Genomic DNA, 16,707 nt, shown 5'->3' with positions numbered 1-16,707 from the left:
GAAGTAATGCGAAGAAAGGGGAGCAGGGTTAGTGGGAGGAAAGGCATGTCAAGTTATGGGTGGGGAGAGGTTTGATGGGCCAAAAGAAGGCAGCAAGTAAAAGTGAACAGGAGCAGCCATGTGCGAGGGGGGGCACTCGGGACATGAGGACAGGAGCAGTGGGGAGGGAGGGAGGAGGGAAGGATGGTTGGAGTAAAGTGGGCTGTGTGCCCATTCTAGGTGTTTCCTTTTTTATCTCTCCCTCCTCGGAATGACCTGTGGTGGCAGCGAGGCTTAAAAATAAATTCACATGGTCCCATTCCTCTTATTTCCCTCACTTCCTCCTCCTGTTCCCTTACACCAAAGGGAGGGTGTCCCATGGCAGGGGAGGGAGAGGAGGGGAATAGATGGTGAGTGCGAGGGTGGAATCCTCAACTGCCACTTCCTTTTTCTCCTGCTCTTTCTGAGGCAAAGGGTGAAGAGTGACCTCTCCTTTTTTTCTCCCCGTCCCCCCTCCCCCAATCACTACCACCACCTTCAACTGGTAACAGCCTTTGTGGGATTACAGGAAAATGGTCGGGGAGAGTGTCACTACTGCTGCATGCCTCTTTCTGTATCATTCTCATTACAGGAGTCTGATGGGTTGTGGGTGGGATTGCAAGGAGGCCAGTGGATCCCCCCTCCCCTACACACACACACACACACACATACCTCCACTCAGGACATGTTGGCCACCATGTCTGCGTTCCCTCCTTCTGCTATTGCTGCTGTCACCACTGGTCCAGGCAGCATGCAAAGGCTAGGGTGACCCTTCTCCATAAGAGGTGAAGGAGCTGGAAGCCCAGGAAAAGCAATTAGCAGTGGCCTCCTTGGGGGGTGGGGCGAGGAGCTGGGTATGAATGCTGCTTGCCCCTGCTCTGTTTGTTTCAGCCAGTGTGAAGGCTTCTTAAAAATAATAATAAATAATTCCTCTCTTGGCACTTTGCAACCCCCACTTCCAGGATGACTTTCACACACCCCTGGGGATCATGGCCCCCTGGTTGGGAACCACTGAACTAAGGCATGTGTTACCATGGCCAAGTAACACCGACTTCCTCAGGTATGGGCAAAGTTGGTGCACCAGCCTAAATGGTCAACTCCTTCACATTTCTTGAGCCTTAAAGATAAAGTACCTTGGAGTATGTCCCATCAAAATTACTGAGCAAAATAAGTGAAATTATTTGAAAGCTTTGTAACAATGGAGATTGTTATGCAGTGTTGGCCTTTCAGATATGCTATGTATGTTTTCCAAGAGCTTCATGTCCGATATATATGCCATAGCTGAAGACCTTTCTTTTTCAACGAGCCTTTTACGTAGAGACTTTATCCCAGTTTGTGTCTGTGTTGGAACTGCTTTTTAAGATGTTTTTAACGTTTTTTTTAAAAAAAGATGTTTTAAAAGATGTTTTATTTTAATGTATTTTAAAAGTCTGTTTTTAAGATGTTTTAGAGTGTTCTTAGTGTTTTTGTTTGCTGCCCTGGGCTCCTTCTGGGAGGAAGGCGGGATATAAAAGTAATAATAAATAAACAAGCTAAAACAAGTACTTCAACAAACAGTTTATTTACTTCACAAATTAAATAATTCTAACAAAAATATTTGATTGTACTAAATTTATATCCTGCCAGCAATTCACAGCAACACTGTTTGTCTTAATAAACAATGTTCCCAATTTATTAACCAGATGGGATGGAGCCAAACAGAAAGGCAAAGAATGTTTGACATCAGCCTTCTTCAGCAAAGGAGATAACTGTTTCTACACCAAAAACAGTGATTGATATCTAATGCTTTGGCTGAACTCCATCCATGATACTCAGAAGACAGCGGACTGGAGCCTCTGTGCAGACACTGAATCTCGCAGACTTTAATTGCTGCCAAGGCAGATCCATACATTTAAATCACATTCAATGCATATTTAAAGCACATGACCTCCCTGAAGAATTGTGGGGATTGTAGTTTAAGTAAGGGTGCTTGGAGGTTGTAGCTTTATGAGGGCAAAGCCACAGTTCCCAGGATTCTTGGGAGAAGTCATATGCTTTAAATATGTAGGGTGTGTGATTTAAATGTGTGATTTAAAAGTATGGTGAAGCAACATTATATTTTCAGCTTCCTTTTGTAATCAAGGACACCTCCATCCCACAACAGATGCTGTAGGAAAATAGACTCACCGTTCTCACATGCTCACCTCTATGCTACCTTGTCTAGGCAACAAAACCACGCAAAAGAAAATTCAAAGGAACAAAAAATATTTTGTGTTTGTTATTCCAAACTCAGAATAAAGATGGCCAGTTATGCTCTGTCAAAAAAGAGGAAATGCATAATCTACCCACCCAAAATGACAATGTAAGTCACATATTTGCATAAAAGATGCATTTTGCATAAAAGATCCTTATGGAAGACCATATGTCAGGTATACTAACGGGCAGCCAAACCTAAAAACTAAATACATAAGGGCAAAATAAGGGAAAGAAACTAGCTCTTAATAGGTTCTACTAACAAAACACAAAAAAGGAAAGGAAAATAGAATGTTGCTAATATTCTCCCACCCCCCACCGACCTCCAAAAGAGAGAATGGCATCAAAAGCCTGATTACAGAAATGGAGATATGTGGACATTCTTTCATACATTGTTATCTTCGCAGATGGAAGTAGTTAGTAAATACAAAGAAGTATTTAAATATTTGAGCATAATATGCAGCTCAGTCCATATGACAGTCCTTTTAATAGTCCTTTGAGAATAGCAATTGGTTGCAAACAGAACAATGGCATTTAAAAGAAAATGGAGGTATTTTCTGAAAATCACATGAAGCAAAAGAAAAATCACACAAAGCACACAGGGACTTTCCGGAAGAAACACATCCAAAAAACGATGCTCTGTTTTATGTAATCCAAAAAAGTATTTAGTCTCTGAGACTTAAAAAAAATCCTGTAGCTGAAAAACAACATTGAAATTGCCTATTGTAAAACTTATATCCACAAGATTAGAAATTTGAGGTTTGAGGTTATTTATTTGTTTGAAGTTATTTACTTATTTATTTATTTTATTAGATTTATATCCCGCCCTTCCTCCCAGTAGGACTAAAGTAGGACAAAAGTAGGACAAAAGCACTAAAAATACTTTAAAACATAGTAAAAACAGACATTAAAATATATTAAAACAAAACATATTTAAAAACATTTTTATATAAAGCTTTAAAAACATCTTTTTTAAAAAAAAAAAGGTTTAAAAACATATCAAAAAGCAATTCCAACACAGATGCAGACTGGGATAAGATCTCTACTTAAAAGTATTGTTCAAAGAGGAAGGTCTTCAGTAGGTGCTGAAAAGATAACAGAGATGGTGCCTGTCTAATATTTAAGGAGAGGGAATTTCAAAGGGTAGGTGCCACTGCACTAAAAGTCTGCTTCCTATGTTGTGTGCAATGGACCTCCTGATAAAATGGTGTCTGGAGGAGGTCCTCACCTGCAGAGTGCAGTGATTGACTAGGTATATAAGGGATAAGAAGGTATTTCAGGTATCCTGGTCCCAGGCTGTGCAGGGCTTTGTACACCAAAACTAGAACATTGAACTTAGCCCGGTAGTTAATAGGTAGCCAGTGCAATTCTTTCAGCAGCGGGGTGACATGTTGGCAATACCCTGCCCAGTGAGCAGTCTTGCTGCCGCATTTTGCACCAGCTGCAGCTTCCAGACCAACCTCAAATGTAGCTCCACATAGAGCGCATTACCATAATCCAGCCTGGGTGTTACCAGTGCATGGGCAACAGTGGTCAGGCTATCCCAGTCCAGAAATGGCGGCAGCTGTCTTACCAGCCAAAGCTGGTGAAAGGCACTCCTAGCCACTGAGGTCACCTGGGCCTCTAGTGACAAAGATGGATCCAGGAGCACCCCCAGACTATGGACTTGCTCTTTCAAAGGGAGTATTGGCAGTGTACTGCTGATATCTTGCCCCAAATCTCTTGATGACTGCTCCCAAGGGCTTCATATAGATGTTAAACAACATCAGGGACAAGATGGTACCCTGCGGCACCCAACAGCACAACTGCCAGGGGGCCGAAAGACAATCACCCAATGCTATTCTCTGAAAACATCCTTGGAGATAGGATTGAAACCACTCTAAAACAGTGCCTCCAATACCTATCTCACCAAGTTGACCCAGAAGGATACCATGGTCAATGGTATCAAAAGCTGCCAAGAGATCAAGTAAGAATAACAGGGTCACACTCCCCTTGTCCTTCTCCCAATAAAGATCACTCATCAGGGCAGCCAAGGCCAATTCAGTCCCATAACCAGGCCTGAACCCAGACTGGAATGGGTCAAGATAATCTGTTTCATCCAAGAGTACTTGCAATTGCTGTGCCACAACCCTCTTAATCCCCTTCCCTAAGAAGGGGGTATTAGTAACTGGGCAGTAGTTCTCGCAAACCAATGGGTCCAGGGTGGGCTTTTTCAGGAGTAGTTGAATCACTGCCTCGTTCAGGGCAGCTGGAACCACTCCCTCCCACAATGATGCGTTGACCACACCCTGGATCCACTCAGTCAAATCCCCTCGGCAAGCTTTAATAAACCAAGAAGGGCAAGGGTCGAGAGGGCACGTTGCTGGCCACATTGTTGCAAGCACCTTGTCTACATCATCAGGCAGTATCAACTGAAACCGTTCCCAAGAAATTGCAGCAGACGTTGCACTGGACAACTCACTGGGGACTACAGTAGATGTGGATGGAGCATCAAGATTGCTACAGAGGCTAGCAACTTTAACCTCAAAGTACCTTGCAAACAATTCACAGTGGGCCGCCGAAAGGTCTAAAATTCCATTTCCTGGAGTTGATGTCAATTGTCAGACCCCTGACAATACAGAAAAGCTCAGCTGGAGAGCTACTTGAGGATGTGATGGTGGCAGAGAAGTGGGCCTTCTTTGCTGCCCCCACCACTGCACAGTAGGCACTGTTATGATGTTTTACTTGTGCCCAATCAGCCTCACAGCACGTCTTTTGCCACTTGCACTCTAGCCATCATCCAGCCCATTCATTGCCCTTAGCTCACTGATGTACTAAGGTGCAAACCGGGCTCCACAATGCTGGAGTGGGTGCTTGGGGGCAACTGTGTCAAGAGCCTAATGCACCTTGTTCCACAACGTGACAAGGGCTTCAACAGGATCATCTGCTCTATCTACTAGCAGTGAATGGTTAATATTTTGAAACAGAATGCTCTTCTGAAAAGTACACGAAAGATGCAGGGAACTTCAAAAGGTTACAATAATTATTGTCCCAGAGAAACCCTAGATTTCACCATGCACCTTAAAGTCTTACTCCTACTTCTGTTCTTGACCATACAGAAGGCCTGTGGATTCCTTTCCTATCCAGCACTGTGGAAGTAAAATAACCAAATATAGGGGATTCTAGGTATATTGGTTCTGCCTGTGACTAGAAAGTGTAAAAAACCTGCTCCTGTCCATACAGAAGGCCTGTGGGTTCCTTTCCAGTCCAGCACTGTGGAAGTTAAATAACCAGGATGTAGAGGATTCTGGATATCTGAAAATATTGGTTCTGCCTGTGTCTGGAAAGTGTAAAAAAAAACCTGCAGAGTGTGGGAAAGCAATTGATAGAACAGTTAGCTATGCAAAAATGTCTTTGTAGTTGCTTGCATGTCCTTGAAGTATCTTGTTTATGACCGTATAATCAGCTTCAATGTGTTACAACTCTAGTTAGCAAGTACTCCCGTAGCAACATGACCCAGTACTCCCTAATAAGCTGTTCTAGCTATTATAGATAATCAGAATGCTTTGAACTGTAAGAATTTCATGTGTATTACACATGCTTGAAATGTGAACGTTTCATCTGCTGAAGTCTGTTCTTTGAAAAACTATAAAGGCCTGTGCCATTTTGTAGAGAGAAGAGTCAGGTGTAGTTTTCTGCTTGGCTCTCCAGAGCTGCATACTTTGAATAAACTTGAAATCTGATTCAGTTATAAAAGCCTCCGAGTGAATTCTTCCACAGCACACATCCCATTTATGAACACTGAGCAGCTCAGAGGTATTCTGGGGGGCTGCTGACTTGGTCAAGCACGTCTCTTCTGACAGTCACCTGCCCTACCACCCCTACTGGGGTGAAAATGAAAATGAACGCCCTTTCCTGTTGCTGCCACCAGGTAAGCTTGATGGGGGAGGACAAAGGTGGTAGCAGAGGCCCTGGAGTGTTGTGAGCTCTGCAGAAAGGGGGGTAGTGGCAAGAAAGAGGACTTTGAATGGGGTGGTGGTTCCAGTGTTGGATTGACAGGTGTACTGGATTCTGGAAGCTCTCACACCATGGACAGTGACAGCTCCGCCCCACAGCTCCAGGTATTCATGAGGAGGCTCAACCCAGTCAGGCAGTTGCCCCTCTGCCCAACGTTCACCCCCTTCCAATGCCTGCCCCAGCGCAGCCCCCTCCCTCTAATGGGGAGGATCCAGCTGAGGCACAGCAGCCATCCTCACCTCATACACAGAGATGATTGCACCAGCAAATTCAATGTGCCCCATGGCCCCTCTGTGGAGGAGCATTCATGTTCACACGTGTTTTCAGCAGTAACACTTGGTTCACGCAAGAAGGGTGCCTGCCCATTCTTAGTTAAGCCTCGTGTGGGAGAGTGACTAGTTGCTGCAGCAACACCTTAGCGCAGTATAGTCATGTCTAGTTATTCTTAGTAAAGATACTGAATTCTGTGTATTGAAGGTTGTGAAGGATGCTGAGAGTTGCTAGGCGATGCTCTATTCCTCTCACAGAGCTACAATACCCAGAAAAGGGCTGACTATTAAAACACTCTGGCCATTGGAACTCTGTCAGGGTAATAGAAGTCTGCTGTGAACTCTCAGCACCTTTCACAAACTGCACTTCCCAGGATTCTTCGGTGGAAACCACGACTGTCTTAAAGTGACATAAAGGTCTGGCATGGGTGCGGCCACCTGATTAGCCAAGCCAAACAGCTGTCAGGCTGGCTTTTAGAACACTGACAGTTGGTTCTTACTGAGCATTCCTGGGATTATCATTGACACCAATGTTAATTTTCTTAAATTAATTGAAGATCAGCCATGCATTTTTTAAAACTTAAACTGCAGAAGATGAAGGTCAGAGTATGGGGCAAAGTCAATAATAGAATTAAAGGTACTCTGTGAACATGGCTGATTTTTAATTAATTTCAACAAATTATGAGACCATTGACAGAAAAAAGTCCAACAGGGATCTGGAATATTTTTGTCTTGCTTTACACTTTGAACTCTAGATTCTCTCTGAGTTTTTTGTGTATCACTGTGAAAACCTAGGGGGTTATTGAGCAAACGCTTCTGAGTTCTGAACTATATGTTTTGTAAGGTTTTGTTTTGAAATAAGCTTATGGGAAGCAGCAGAATGGCATGTGGGTTATTTTCAATTTAACATTACGGAATGCAAAAAATCTATGCTGGCTATAGCATACAGCCTTTCTTGTGGCTGTATAACATATAATTCCAGCAGAAAGCTTAGATCATGCAAGTTTACACAGAAATACTAATTTAAAATGATTATTGAAAATATATCTTCACATCTCGTTTATAAAAGCTTGTTCCTAGTGTCTAACTTCCTCACCCTATAAGTTAGGGTGGGTTACATCTAAATAAATAGAATTACTTTTTAAACAGAGTAAAAAAGGTTTTGTATTGGCAGTCTTGTACACTAACATTTAACGTATCTTCCTATAAATTCTAAGAACTCAACATGACTGCCAGGAGTGAAAGCCTTAAACCTCAGGGACTATGAAATCTCATCAACAGCCCATAGAATGTTTTTCTCTTGTCAGTAAGTACAATACAACCTAACGCATTCATGACCCCATTATGATAACACTTATTCACTAGAACAGATTTATTGAAACTAATTATGAAATGGCCCAAACTCCAAGAAAGCCATATCTTAAGTTCAATGAGACTTAACATTAGAGAGCAATCCTAGTGTTTGTGAACAAATCCATAGCAGAGCAAAAGGCATGTACGAAGTCCTGCTATCTAGCTAGAGCCTGGACAGGAGGTATGGGAGGACTTTCCCTTTTTTTACCCTTCTATTTTTTTCTCCCCAACCCTGCCCCCATTGACCACAATGAGATGGAATTAACTATATCAGCCCCAGGCCTGGTATAGCTTTGAAGCCTGTTTGGGGATATGTCAGGGGAACAAGGAAGCTTAGAATCCTGAGCATCAAACATGCCCCAAGAATATCTTGTTTGAACACCCATGGCCAACAGGACATCTACACCTGCAGAGCTTTCCATGAGTGCACCAAGGGGCCTTCAGTGGCATGTGTCATCTCACCATTGGGCCTCTCATTCCAGCTGTGGAGTGGCACTTACGTCACACCCAAGGATCCCTCCAACAATTATTGTCCAGCTTCAGAATTATGTTGTAACTGACTTATCCCATTCATTTCAATGGAATTGAAGACCAATTATAGTTGTTTGGATTGGGACCAATATTGTGGAACACATAAGATGGTATTCAATACTAGTCCTACTCAGAGTAGACCCAGTGAAGTTGACATGACTAACTTATGTTCATTAATTTCAATGGGTCTACCATCCATAACATTTAAAATAGTTCTATTGCAAGAATAATCCATTTTGTCAAGATGAACATGGTCCCCTTCTTCAATTATTTTTATATATTTTTTAAAAAATCTAAAAATATGCTAGCTGAAGAACATATAATCAGATATAAAAATGAATTATTGTTTGTGACAGCCAAAACTTTCACATAACAGCATGGAGGAAAAAGTATAACTGAGCTTATTTCAGTTTTACAAGCTATTCTGGGAATATGTTTGCTCTGATCTTGCATTTATTTTTCCTGGTGAATATTCAAAAGGAACTGAAAGGGGTAAAAAGTATATTATTTTGAAGTAGTTTTCACTGAAATGTAATCTAACAGCAGGGCTGGTGCCAGACGGCAGCCAGGTCCAGCCCTGGCTGAGGGCCCCTGGGGCCCAGAGGGGTGCCTGAAGGGCCTCTCCTTAGCGTGGGTGGGTGGATAACGCTCTTGTTCTGCAATCCATGGCAGCATCAGCTCCCAACCCTGCCACGGACCACAGAGAGGGAGCTCCCAGGCACATACACCCTACAACTGCACAGGCCTGCGATGCCTGCCTGCACAACCCACCTACCTCTCCTGTTGTGGTGAATGCTGGCCGTGCTGCATGCGCATGCCTGCCATCAACCAAGATGGTGACCGAGGCTTCCCTGCTGCCCCCATCTTGGTTGATGACAGGCATGAGTGCGCAGTGCAGCCAGCATTCACCGCAGCAGGAGAGGTAGGTAGCAGATATGGGCAGGTGCTCAAGGGTCCAGTCATGCCTGGCTCCAGCCCTGTCTAACAGTATTTACATCCCTATATCCACTTAGGCAGGCATGGGGTCTGTGTGTGCACACAGAGTGATTATTTGAATGAGAATAGAAGTGTGATATAATACATGAAACTCTCTTTTTTCACTTGTGTATCACTAGAGAGAATATGATGTTTGTAGTGGCAAATTTCCTGCATCATGAGAGGCAGCAAGCTGTACGATCGAGCTCCAAGAGAAAAGAGAAAAATAGGGCCAAACAACACGTTACAGGGAGCTTAGAAAAAAGGTGGGTAAAGTGGCAACATGATAGAAATGTATAAAATGATGCATGGAGTGGAGAAAGTGTCTGGAGAGTAGTTTTTCTCATAAAACTGGTACCTGGGGTCATCCAATGAAGCTGAACTTTGGAAGATTCAGGACAGACGACAGCAAAAAAAAAATCCTGCTTCACAATACCACCAAACAGAAATTGTAGTTGATTTTACTTGCACAGCAAATATGTGGATCATATGAGAAACATATGGATACATGTCCTAAATCCAGATGCTATTTGGCCAGTATTTTGCAGGTTTAGGAAAGCACTGATAGCATAATTCAGCCTTTCCCAACCAGTGTGCCTCCAGATGTTATTGGACCACAATTCCCATCTTTCCTGACCATTGGCAGTGCTGGCTGAGGCTGATGGGAGTTGTGGTACAACAACATCTGGAGGCACACTGGTTGGGAAAGGCTGGCATAACTGATCTCATATGAGTTTAAAAAAAAATCACAGCACTGTAGAAATTTAAAGGACAATGGCTTAGACCCAGACTAAGTTCACACTTAGGTCCACTGAAATTAATGGAATGTGTTAATTATAACTAAGTTTTTATGCTGATTTCAATCGAAACTGTGTGTGACTAACTTGGTCCAGATCCAACTCAATATATACAATAAATATTCACATTTCTGATTTTGTTATGCACAGTCAGCACATCTTACCTTACAACTATGCTTCTATTGCAGAAATATCCCATTTTCCAAGCTCTAGAATATTGTTATAGGATTGTGGGGGTGGGTTTGGATGATATCCGTGAGACCCTTTCTAGTTTATAATTGTGTGTCTATAAGAGATACAACCTGCAAAGGAAGACGCCTGCTCCACTGGTCAGACTAGACTCTTTTGTTAATCCAATAGAGTGGCCAGGTGAGCTAATGGATCTGTCAATTGCCCATTAACAGGTGAATAGATTTGGGGCCAGAGAGATCCTGTTGTTATTGGGGCTCTTTTCAGGTGAGAGGCCCTTCCCCAACACCAACACTATTCTGGGGAGGTTTGTGTTTTTAGTCTAGTCTCAGGAAAGGCTGAGAATTGGAGAGGCCTGCTTGTTCTCTGGACCCCAAAAGCTATGGGCAGTGGGGAGCAAGATCTGATGGACTGATAATGCTATGAACCCCTCCACCTTAAGCTCAGGTTGGAATGTGTGTAAATAAAAACCATATATCCTCTAAAACACCATAGTCTCTGCTGACCTACTTTCCAAGGAAAGCAAACCCTGAGTAAGTGCAGGAACCCCTGGAAAGCTCGCACTGCTCAGAGACTGGGGTGGCATGCAACACTATTTTATAACTGGAGAAATGACCAGGCAGCTTATCTGCTGTAACTGCTCTAATCAATGCTTCTGTGTGTCATGGCTTTTTATTGGATAGTGCTTCTGACATCATGAGGAATAGAAACAAAACTCCACTTTTTAAAAAAGTTTAAAAATCCAAGTACAGCAGTATTGCAGTGAAGAACTTTTACAATCAGGCACATTAATTCAGAAGTTAAGATACATATTTTGAGTACAACAGAGATGAAACTACTCTGTTTTATTAACATTTCTGGCATGCCAAAAGCCTCCCTCTTTCAATGTTTTTATACACCTTGTGGAAACGTTTATTTGTGTGTTTACACTGTCTGCCCTTACTTCCATTTGCCATCAGCCATCAATTACCCAAATCTTAGCCAAACAGCATTGCAATACCATCCTGCTCACTGTCTGATCCCTGATTTTGTGAGATCATCTGAATAATCTAGGAAGAAACAAATTTATGTTTTTCTTTATCAAGCAGCTGCCATGAAACCTATCTCATGAGGATGGCCACATCGCCAAAAAAGAGGACATGTATCACAAAAGAGTCTATTGACCATGTGCTACCAATTGATGGACAACTTCAAGGCTGCTGCATTCCGTTTTTGTGGTTCTTTATTATCTATAAACCAGACTTGAACTGAACAATCTTTGAAACAAGACACCCTCAAGAGTACTATCCTCTGTACAGTAACACACATAAACACTTTACACTTCATGTACCATATAGCCAAATCTAATTGACTTTATAGCATTGTGAAGCCATTCCATTCACTGTATGATCTATGATTTTGGGGGATCCAAAATCTAGGAAGAAGGAATAAACAATTTATGCTTTTCCTTATATAGCTGCAAATACAAACCACTAAGAACTTTTGCTCAAATATGCAGTTATTTTATATACCTAGTCTCCATATTTAGGGAAACATTCCTCATTTAAAATCTAAAACACAGAATATTGTCTACTGTTCTCAAGTCATTCATTTTTTTATTACAAAACATGGGCTTTAGAAATATGGAAAGGGCAAAACATTCATGATTTTTTTCACCAAGATAGCTCAGAAAGGACAAAATGCCCCATGAAAAATATTTGATTATCTCTGGAATATGACCAAACAGCCCCAGTTGTTTTTTCAAGGGAAATAAAGCATGATCTCAATTGCACTGTTATACTGTTCTGCAGTGAAGCAAGGGGGAAATCTTCTGGCAAAAGACAGGGGGATTTCCAATTATGTAGTTTTGGGGGTTATTTTTTATCCTTGAAATAAATTCTTAAACTGAATTATCCCACATGTTGTGCTTGGAGGTATTCCCAGTGATTTGCTCAGCAGGAGACAAGTGGAGGATGGATCCAAGCTCACCCAGATCCAGTTTTGATACCATAGTGATAGTTTATTTTCTAAATAAAACAGTGACATCTACTTCTTCCCATAAAGTTCTGTTTTATGTGTAGTTATTCATATTCTAAATTCTTTCCCTCTCTTCAAAATGTTGCTGTCAAGCCCTGTGGAAGGAGGAGAGGAGACACATACCTGGTCATTTCTGCGATGATAGTTCTGGCTAGATAGTAAGTTAACACTGATATGATCAAGGCAAATTGTCTGTCAATGGCACCAGTCAGATGATGAGGGAGAACATAGTAATGGGATATGTAGAGGCACAGCAAATACATGCAGCCTTATGATTTATGGCAGTGAACCTTCATTGACAGAGAGATGAAGGAGGAGTCAGTGTCTTGGAAAGGGCAAGGGCGGGGGTTGTGTCTAGTAGTTTAGCTCAGCAGCTTTGCTACACTATCTCAATTTCCATTTGACATCTGTGTTTCAGTTTCTCTCATGTATAAAAACTCTCTAGCAGAATTCTGCTTTTGTCCAATTGAAAAAGGCACAGGAGAAACATTACTGGGATCTATAATGACCTGAGCACATATTTACATTTTTTTGTTTGCCCTTAACATTTTGAAGAGTTGAATGTTGCCACTCTGAGGCACCAACTGGAAACAAATTTATTGGGGGAAATGCCAAGGGTTTGCCAGCAAATTTTTTACTTTTATTTTGTTCAGTTAGCCTTCCTTCAAGTAGGAGATGGACCTGACAAACATAGGATACTAGCAAAATGCCCACCATTGTAATGGGCAGCTTCTGTGTGGAGGGTCTTTATATGTTCCATGCACTGCACTTCTTATCAATCTCAATGAAAGCAGCACCACCCAGTTTCAGGATTAGGAAGCAATTTTCCCAAGTGTAGCATGTGATTGAAAAGATCGAATGGTAACTGTCCTGTTATATGTGAAAAGGTTTGGGGTTGCATTCTGGGCAACACTTGGATAGATGCTCAGCCACCTGCTGCCTCCATTCATCCCAGTCATAAGAACCTAGGAACATAAGATAAGCTTGCTGGATCAGGCCAATGGTCCATCTAGTCCAGCATCCTGTTCTCACAGTGGCCAACCAGATGCCTATGGGAAGCCCAAAAGCAGGTCCTAAGCACAAGAGTACTCTCTCCTCCTGCAGTTTCCAGCAACAGATATTCGGAAGCATGCTGCCTCTGACTATGGAGGCAGATCATAGCCATCATGGCTAGTAGCCATTGATAGCCTTATCCTCCATGAATTTGTCTAATCCTCTTTTAAAGCCATCCAAGTTGGTGGCCATCCTGGCCTCTTGTAGGAGCAAATTCCATAGTTTAACTATGTGCTGTGTTAAGAAGTATTTTTGTCTGTCCTGAGAACAAAGTCTGCTTCTATCTGCAGAGCTCCCTCCTGGATTATGTTTCTTGGTCACAAATGGGCAGGGAAGGGCAACAACTTTGTCCCCAAGAACCACATGCAGAAATGGGCAAGAGGCTGAAGGTCATATGCTTGTGGGTGGGGCAGGACCAGCATACCCCCTACCACATCCTTTCTCACACACAAGCACACAACCTTTCTGCCATCACACACACACACACCACACACACACCAGCTGCATCAGGATAGCTGGGAAGAGCAGGTTTTAACCTACATTCCCCAGCCATTGCAATGCAGGTAAAATCACTGCCCCTGGACTGTATAACAGCACAGGTGCAGGGATATTTCCCCAATCACCCAGCTGATGGCTGAAAATTGGGCAGTGGGGGAAAGTAAGCTGAGCTGCCCTAGGCTTGGGAGGCTGCACTAAGAGTTGCCAAGGGCTATATATTGCTCACATATATTGGGGTGTGATAAAATGTTGGGAACTGTTTAACAGATAATCTGTAACAGGAGTGGCCAACATGATGCCCTCCAGATGCTGTTGGACTACAACTCCCATCATGCCTGACCGCTGGCCATGCTGGCTAGGACTGACAGGAGTTGGAGTCCAATAACATCTGGAGGACACTGCACTGACTACCTCTGATGACATTTCACAGAAGGAATTCTGTCATGAAAGACGGACTCCAGGCCATGGTCTTACCTATATTCACTCGAACCCTCCCTCATCATCCAGGTGTTTTTTCTTCCCCTGTATCTCCCTGGATCTTTCTTTCCTCCACCTCACGAGTGTCTGGGTCTGCACTATTTTCCCTCATCCATTGCTCTGGGTTTCCTCTCCACTTCTTCCCTGCCCCTGCAATTTCCTTGGCTTTCATTTCCCACTTCTCACTTGCTCCCTGTTCTCTTGCTCTAAACTCTGGTTGTTTGAGGCTCTCCTGTACCTTCCCCAACTCCTTTGGTTCCTCACTGCTACAGCTTGTCCTACTAATGTTATTGTAGCATCAATAGCTGCCTGCCCTCATTTGCTGTAGCTTCTCCCTGCCTTGATGGCAAACTCCCATCTATAGCTTTTCCCACTGCTGAAAGAGTCACTGCTGTCTGCAAGCCAAGAGGGAGAGAGGGAAACACTGGAGGTGGAGCTATGTGGCTAAAACAGGTACCTCAAAAACAGCTATTCTAGCCACACAATTCTTTCTCCACTGCTGTTTGTGGCAGTAGAAAAAGGATGGAGCAACTGCTATATCAGCAGCAGGACAAGTACAGTAGGGCCCCGCTTTACAGTGCTTCGCTAATGCAGCGGTCTCAATTAGACACAATTAGACTAAAGCCCCACTCATACGGCGCTTCTCCGCTTTTACAGTGGTTATCAGGCGTCGTGAACCATTCTATTCAATGAGTTCTGCTTTTTGGCGGTTTTCGCTTTTTGGCGGGGGTCCAGAACGTAACTCACTGTATGAGTGGGCCCTACTGTATCAGCACTGCAGTGAGGCACCAGAGAAGTGGGAGAAGGAAGGAAGAAGAGGCAGAAACACTTGAGTGTCAAAGTTCATGATTATTTTTATTCACCATGAATTGGTCTAATCATTTTAACACTGTTACACTGTTGTTTTTCACTTGTTGATCTTCATCTGGAAAAGATGTTTAACAAAGAATTGAAAGAGGCTTAACATGCACTTTACTTGGCTTGTTATTTAGCACTGGCCTGTCTCCAAAAAGTCAAAGCCTATACATCTACAAACGCTCAGCACCAGTTCTAATGCTCTCCTTATATGCAAGGCTAATCCCTAAAAGATAAAAGAGCAATGAATGATGAATTAATACATTCGGATAGCATATTTTGATCTATGAACAATGCCAGAAGTTATGAAAGGCAATCTGTGGGGGAGAGGGCGAAACAGGGAAACAAAGTATTCTTTCTCATTCAGTTATATGCTGTCAATTTGTTGTTATCTGTCTTCAAGTCGATTATGATATATGGCGACCCTATGAATCTTTTATGGATATCTACATAGGGTTTTCATGGTAAGAGGTATTCAGAGGTGGTTTACCATTGCCTTCCTCTAAGCCCACGGCACCAGGTATTCCCAGGCGGTCTCCCATCCAAGTACTAACCAGGCCTGACCCTGCTTAGGTTCCGAGATCAGACAAGATCAGGCGTGTTCAGGGTAGTATGGCCGTAGATGCTGTCAATAGCTGACAGTAAACAACCACTTTCACACAGCTTTATGCTGTAGCAAATGAGAAGCCAGGCCCCTATGGATGGCAGATTTCAAATCCCGCCCATAATTTAGCTTCCATGAAAGTGGCAGGAAGGGACTAGTATGGAGTACCAGCACATGACGGAGTTCCAGCAAAGCATTTTATCCACATTCATAATTGAACTTAGCACTCTGGTACAATATTAAAAGAGTTTCTCCTCCAAAAAAAGTTGTAATTGATTTTCAGCAACTATCATATGTAGAATTACATTTAGATGACCCAGGCTTAATTTAAGTATTGTGCAACACAGAAACCAGACACATCACAGCCTTGTTGATGGCATAATCAAGACTTGTAACGAACAGAGGAGGGCTTGGTTGGGTGGTATAATGAGCTTGTATGCTGGCTGGGCAACAGCATCACCTTTTCCTGTCCTTATACTTTTCCTGAATCCCTTCCCATTTCCCCATTTCTTAGTGCTCCGCACTTTATCTGTTCAGCAGATTCACTTCCATGCACTTTGTAAGAGAAATCTCTGAGATAACAGAGATGTGTTTAATTTGCTGTATTGCATTGTGTGAAGGCATGGTTACTGTCATCAAGGTGGACCTTAAAAAGCCAAATTATTTTGAGTAAGCTCAAAAGAAAAACAACCCCCCCAAATCCATGTAAATACCACATGGATTTGACTTGGGAGGCCACGCTTCACTCATGCCTACTCTAAAGTAACTTTATTTCAATATTTTCTATTACCAATGAAAGCAAATAAGTGGCCAATGCTTTTTACACTTCCTATGCTGTTGCTGA

At 42.7% G+C, this 16,707-nt stretch overlaps 1 long non-coding RNA gene and 1 other non-coding gene across 3 annotated transcripts in view; one reads left to right on the top strand and one right to left on the bottom strand.

Moving 5' to 3' along the window:
• LOC133385946 (uncharacterized) overlaps positions 1-12,344 on the top strand; it is a 29,281-nt gene extending 16,937 nt beyond the window's left edge. The window contains exons 2-4 of one of the 2 annotated variants that reach the window (XR_009763029.1): positions 7,733-7,821; positions 9,515-9,640; positions 11,449-12,344. This is a non-coding gene — a long non-coding RNA (uncharacterized LOC133385946). The remainder of the gene's footprint in view (positions 1-7,732; positions 7,822-9,514; positions 9,641-11,448) is intronic. The other variant, XR_009763030.1, reaches the window with a different exon arrangement.
• Positions 12,345-15,764: 3,420 nt separating this feature from the next.
• LOC133386415 (5S ribosomal RNA) lies at positions 15,765-15,883 on the bottom strand. Its single transcript, XR_009763161.1, has one exon. It is a non-coding gene; the product is annotated as a 5S ribosomal RNA (ribosomal RNA).
• Positions 15,884-16,707: the final 824 nt, after the last annotated feature.

Source organism: Rhineura floridana, chromosome 5 (genome assembly GCF_030035675.1).
Source record: "Rhineura floridana isolate rRhiFlo1 chromosome 5, rRhiFlo1.hap2, whole genome shotgun sequence".
In the NCBI taxonomy this organism is placed as follows: Eukaryota; Metazoa; Chordata; class Lepidosauria; order Squamata; family Rhineuridae; genus Rhineura; species Rhineura floridana.
This window is presented reverse-complemented; position numbering and strand designations above follow the sequence as displayed.